We start from the raw sequence: 6,556 nt of genomic DNA, 5'->3' as shown, positions 1-6,556 counted from the left end.
GTTTTAATTAAAGGAAATAAACCTCCTAAAATTATGGAGCCTAAAAGTATAAAAGGCTTTATAAAGAACGAAGCCCTTGGCTGAATATCGAGTAACCTTCTCCTGTTAAGTCTAATTACTGATCAACGAACTCTTGCTGATTTGTGTCTCTCTCTGAAGAGATTCCGTGAAAGTGACTCACCTCCCTTTGCGGAATTCTTGATTGGCAGTTATTGCGCAGAGAGAGAGAGAACAGAGAGAGAGAGAGAGAGAGAGAGAGAGAGAGATAGAGAGAGAGAAAGGGGGGAGAGATGTACTCATTCTCACATGGTAGACTAACGAGATTTAAAAGTACTGATGCGCTTATACAGTTATGATGTTTATTTGAGCATTGGCATTATCCCTCTCTCTCTCTCTCTCTCTCTCTCTCTCTCTTTAGCATATTAGAATACTCTCTCTCTCTCTCTCTAGCATATTAGAATTCACTCTCTCTCTCTCTCTCTCTCTCTCTCTCTCTCTCTCTCTGTCCATGGATAAGCTGATGCAGCGACTGTGGGAGTATCCAACCACTCCCCCTTTTTCCTCACCTGGTCACATTAGAAAGAATATTGCATTAAAGCTCAGAGAGAAATATTGAAACCAAGACACAAACAGAGATGACCCAAGAAAAGTTAAAATGAAAGCACACATGTGCGAAATGCAGCGTAAACATGTGGTGCATAGACTACAAAGAGGCATGCTCATCAAGGCTAGGTAGTCTCAGTGTCTGTCTCTCCTGTCAACAAGAACAGGAAACAGCTAAACTGAGGAGGGAATTAGATGAAATATCAAAGGAACTAAAGGAGTTGACAAAGGATAAACTCGAAGGCAAGAGAAGAGAAGACAGGATGGAAAAGGAAACTGGAGACCTAAGAAGAGAAGTGATAGACCATAGGAGAGAGAAACAGGAAATGAACAACGACATAGTAGAAAACGGAAAGAGTGTAGCGGAAATTAGAACGCAATAAGTCAAGACCAGAACCAGAAATGAAACAGAAACAAGCACCAGACTAGGTATAAAGAAAGAAACTTTCAAGCAAAAAAATTATGAATTCAAGAGAGCTGTTGGTAGAAGAGTGATAGCAGTCAGAAAACATAATTGTCCCACAAAAGGAATAAACGCATCAAATAGATTTGCTTTGCTGTCAAAATTAGAAGAGGAAACAACCTTAATTGGAGACCCGTTGGTAAAAGATCAGGGGTCAAATTTTGTGGCGAAAAACAAAAATACGAAAAAAGTTCATTCCTACCCAGGTGCAGGAACAAACAAGATAACCGAGGTAGTGAAGAAAATCAAAGTGAAAAGCAGAGAAAGTGCAATCACAGTGCAGGAAGGAGGAAACGACTTATTTCTAAAAGATGAAAGAACTGGCCAGACAGAAGGCCTTATAGCCGACCTGAGGAATGTTGTAGAAAAAATCCACGATAAAACTGATAACGGCATTCTTGTAGGACTTCTGCCCAGAACCAATGAAAGCCACTACTCCCTCAGCAAGGCAATTGGAATTAATGACAGACTGGAGCGAATATGCCAAGAGAAAGGTGTTAGGTTTTTAAACCTTTAGGACAGATTTGTGGGGAGTAAAAAACTATATAAAAGAGATGGAACTCACTTGAATTTGGAAGAAGCAAAATTACTAGGAAACCCTCTTAACGAAAACCTCTTGAAATACCCCAGTGAACTGAAAATTCAAGGGGAGAAGTCAGAAAGCTCCCAGAATTTGGTTAGTAATAGCACTGCAAGAAACAGTGAAAATAAGGGAAACGAATAAAGCCACAGAGGTCAAAAGAGAAGATAGAAAAGTCCCTCAGAGTGGCGCAATTTAATGCACAATCTACTCGGAACAAAGTAGATCTCTTCAAAGCATTGATAGCAAGTGAAGAATTGGACATAATAGGCATCACAGAAACATGGATACAAGAGGCAACAAGAGACTTAGTAGGAGAGTACCAAATAGCAGGATATAGATTCTTCAAAAAAGATGGACCTAATGAAGAAGGTGGAGGCGTTATGTTATATGTCAAGGACCAGCTCATTCCAATAGTGTGTAAAATTACAACACGCAATAAGTAACTGGCATCAATATAAACAGTTTAGGGAAGAAGCTAACACTTATACTAGCGTACAGACCTCCCCACCAACCACAAATGTCCTACGAAGAGCTGTATGCACTACCAGGAGAAGAAACAAACAACAAACAACATGATAATGGGAGATTTCAATGCAGCAGTGCACTAGGACACTGTGACCTCCACATGAAACTTAGAAGGAAAGAGGCTTTTAGAATTTGTCAAAAATGAATTCCTCCACCAGTTGGTTGAGAAACCTACTAGAGGCAACAACATAGTAGACATCGTTCTATCAACAGAAGATAACCTAGTGTCTGACCTTCCAGTAGGTGCAAATCTAGGCAAAGGCGACCATAAAATTATTACATTTCATATTAATATTCGCCATAAAAAAGAACAGAAGATACTAAAGAGATTAGACTACCGTTGAGGAGACTTTAAAAAACTAAAGGAGTATGTAAAAAAATCTAGAGTATGACAAGAACACAGACATAGATAAGTACTGGGAAGCCTTTCTGGAAGAATGCACAGAAAAACGCTCCAGATGTATACCATTAAAGCAAATACAGACAAACGGCAACCCTCAGCCTAAGTGGTTCAACAGAGAAATTCAAAATAAAATAAGAGAAAGAGACAGATTGCACAAATCAGTGAATCCACGCCCAACACCTGAAGAAGCAAGCAGGCATAAAGAACTCTGTAGAATGGTGGACAGATTAGTAAGAAATGCAAAAATAAATGAGGATAAGCGAGTCCCATCAGTTTGTAAGGAAACGCCAAAAGAATTCTTTGCACATGTTAATAGTAGGAAGCCAATAAAAATAGCATAGGTCACTGAAGAGACAATAGAGGAAACCTAGTGAACTCAGACTCGGAAAAAGCGGAGTTATTGGATAAGTTTTTTACTACTGTGCATTTCAGGGCCGCGTCTAACAGATTTTCGTCGATAAGATCTTTACAAAGCATCGGATGTGGATCGTATTTTGGAAACAGCTATTTTGAACCCACAGCCTAATTGGCAAAAATAGACAGCGATGTCAATTGTGGATAATAAAGGCATTTATCAAAGTAAATCAAAGAAATTTAAAGGGAAACTCAGCTAAATTCAGTAAGCGCCCAGAGAGACGCTAGTTGTGACGTAAACTATGACATCAGATGTCATAGCAGGGCTCCCAACCGTATGATAATGATCGTAGAAACACAAATATTTGACCCTCTTCTACAATAAGCAATACCTTGAGAAGGACACGATAATTATCAAAATTTTATTTTCTCTATTTCCATCGAAAGTTCTTCACTAAAGGTCTGCTCAAAGCGCAAGACCCTGATTCACACAAGGCTGGCTTAATCTTAAAGAAACAACAGCATATCCTTTTACATAATTTTATATTACAATATTTTTCTTTGTTTCATATTTCCTTCAATTGCAATAATAGTAGAGCGGGTAACTACAAAAAATAGGGGAAAACGGCAAATGGTGATACAAGCGTGAAACTTGGCTCAACTATTCTTCTTGTCCCTTGGTCTCATTATCAACCTCCGGCCACACAAAGTTTTGCCATTTTCCAAGATGGCCGACAGGTTTTCAAAATGGCGTCCTGTGGATATTTGAATATTGGTATTTAATTGATTAATCACATTCAAATCCCTAAGTCACTCCCAGTTTATATTAAAATATTAAAAACAAGCCTTTATATATGTAGATACATCATTTCTCTGCATAGAAATATCCAAGATGGCTGTCACTATATTAAAAATGTCCGACAAAATGCCAAAAATTGGTACTTAAGCTCATATATGAGGCTAAAGGTCGGGCAATACATGGATTTGGGGTAACTTCAGCCCGATCAGTTCACTTTCCGTAGATTAGAAATCAATTAATCCCCAGTTAATTCATTTTCATCCTCATTTAGAAAAAGAATGGGCAATAAGCTTAATGTAAAAGTGTAATAGTATAGTATCAGTGTACTACCAGGGCACACGGGTTGACACCATAGCTGTGAAACTCAGCATGGGGTTCAGTGCTAGCTAATGGCAGAGATTTGTTATTAGTTTCCCAAATGCTGTTTAGCTAGCCCCACTTCAAAGTTAAACAGCTGCACTTGAATTGACAGGATGTGCCAGTGCGGGAGAGCCGAGCCAAGGAAGTTGGGGCTGTAGTCTTCTAGATGGTGTACAGATCACACGGGAATTAAATAGAATTGGATGAATGATCGGGCTAGGGGTAGGATTATGACATATCTGAGCCTAGTTGTATCCCATATCTGAAAGTGCATATATGTTATATAGGTGGTAAAAGGATAAACCATCGGCCAATAGAACAAAAGCAATGGCAGGACAATCTTGGAGGTCGATGTCTTTCCTGAAGGGAGATAGTACGACTAACTGGAAGCTTTGTTGCTTGTGTCAAGAGGAGGCACATGAAAGACTAATTGATGCATCTGGTCCTGGCTATGTTACCCTTGCTACAAACATTCCTGAATTCTATAAGTTAAATGCAATGCCTATACCATTTCATCTCAAAAGGCTTGATGAAGGTGATGGAATTCTGCAGACCTTTGAAAATAACAAAGCAACATATCGAGAATCAGGTATGCTGAAGTTCAAAACAACAAAACTAGAAAGGAAAAGGAAGTCACTGTATAAGACAAAAGAAGAAGATGATGCCCCATCAGCAAAATTCACTCTTAGTAGCCAGAAGGCAGATGAAGAAGATGCAGAGGGATCTAAGACTGAGAAAGAAGGAATATACTTTATTTGTAACCAACTATTACCAATCAAAGATTTATAATTGGCCATGACATTGCCTTTATATGAAAAACTGCAACGATGTTCCACCATCCTACTAGATGAGAAACTTCTGGCCAAGCTTAGTGCTGGAGATATTGTTTCTCAGGACCATATGTATCACCCATCTTGTCTCACAGGCATGTACAACAGGGAAAGGGCCTGGTTAAATTCCCAGAAAATTGGAGATGATTATGTGCAGTACAGACAAGAGGCATGTGCCCATGCTTTTGCTGAGCTTGAGATGTACATAAGAGACAAGCAGTTGACTGCAGATGGGTGCTGCTATTTTATAATGGTAGAACTTTATGATTTGTACAAACAAAGACTGGAACAGCTAAATGTTGATGCTTCCTTTGTGCACCAAACATGGTTGAAAGAACAGATACTTGCCCACATCCCAGAACTGGGGGACTTTGAAAAGGGAAGAGAAATTTGGTTTGCCTACAAAAGGAAAATGGGAGAAGCCCTAGTATGGCATGTGACTACAATGATGCACTAATCATGGCCAAAGCAGCTAAGATATTGAGGAAACATATGCTTGTACATGAGATAGAATTTGATGGAACCTTAACAGCAGACACTAGAAGAGAATCTGTGCCACCAAGTTTGCTGGAATTTGTAAGTGTGCTACAAAACGGTGGCGATGTAAAATCCCAACTTAAATATGGAACATCATCTACTGATCTAGCTTTGGCACAACTTTTGCACTTCAACTGTCGAAAGAATCCAGCATCTTCAACATTCTCCAGACATTTCAAGTCAAGAGTACCTCCGTTTCCAATATATATTGGTCTCCTGGTCTTTGCAAAAACCAGAAAGCGTCAGTTAATTGATACATCTATCACCATGGAATCAACATCAGCTATGATAGGGCTCTGGAATTGACTAAAGGGTTAGGAGAAGCAGTTGTAACAAGGGCTGTGGAGGAAGAAGTAGTTTGTCCCACTACACTAAGAAAAGAACTCTTTACAACATGTGCTGTTGACAATCTGGACCATAATCCAAATGCCACAACTGCACAAACATCCTTCCATGGGACAGGCATATCTTTGTTTCAGCATCCGAGCACTGATGAAAAGGGTGAGGGCAGAAACTTGGCCCATATCATCCAAAGTGGAACAAGTAAAAAAAAGTACCTTCTCTTCCTGAATATTACACAGATGCACCTCCTGCTCACTTTAAACATGAGAATCGCCTCCCTTCATCCAGTGGAAGTGCAGGACACCATAAGTGTGGCTGCAAAAAGGAATGCCATGGCAGGTGCAAGTGCTACAAATCTGGACTTAGCTGCACAGCTCTCTGCAGCTGCACTTGCTAGAACTAATTGATACACAAAACATATTGGTTTTTCTCAGGAGTTACGTACTTTTTTATCTTTGGCGGCTATTTTGGAAATATGGTGTTCATATGGTGGTCATATTGGAAAGATGGGTTCACTTTATCTCTTCATGACAGTAAGAATGCCAAATTACAAATTCTCAATCATTATATGAACAGTATGCAACTTTTATAGGCTTATGAAATGAAACTATTTGAAATATACAGCAAATTTGCCGCCATTTTGGAAAGAGGCTGATTTTGATTTATGGGGATAATAAGAGATCTCATGCCAAATCTGTTGCTTGTATCACCATTTGCACTTTTTTCCCATTATCCTGCTCCACTATAAAGTTCAGTA

General features: G+C 39.3%; 1 pseudogene; it reads left to right on the top strand.

The window, feature by feature from the left end:
- The first annotated feature begins 689 nt into the window (after window positions 1–689).
- Window positions 690–2,257, top strand: LOC136837885 (uncharacterized; annotated as a pseudogene).
- The last annotated feature ends 4,299 nt before the right edge of the window (window positions 2,258–6,556 follow it).

This window comes from Macrobrachium rosenbergii, unplaced genomic scaffold (genome assembly GCF_040412425.1).
Source record: "Macrobrachium rosenbergii isolate ZJJX-2024 unplaced genomic scaffold, ASM4041242v1 13875, whole genome shotgun sequence".
Classification (NCBI taxonomy): domain Eukaryota; kingdom Metazoa; phylum Arthropoda; class Malacostraca; order Decapoda; family Palaemonidae; genus Macrobrachium; species Macrobrachium rosenbergii.
Note: the sequence above shows the minus strand (reverse complement) of the source record. Positions and strands in the feature narration are given on the sequence as shown.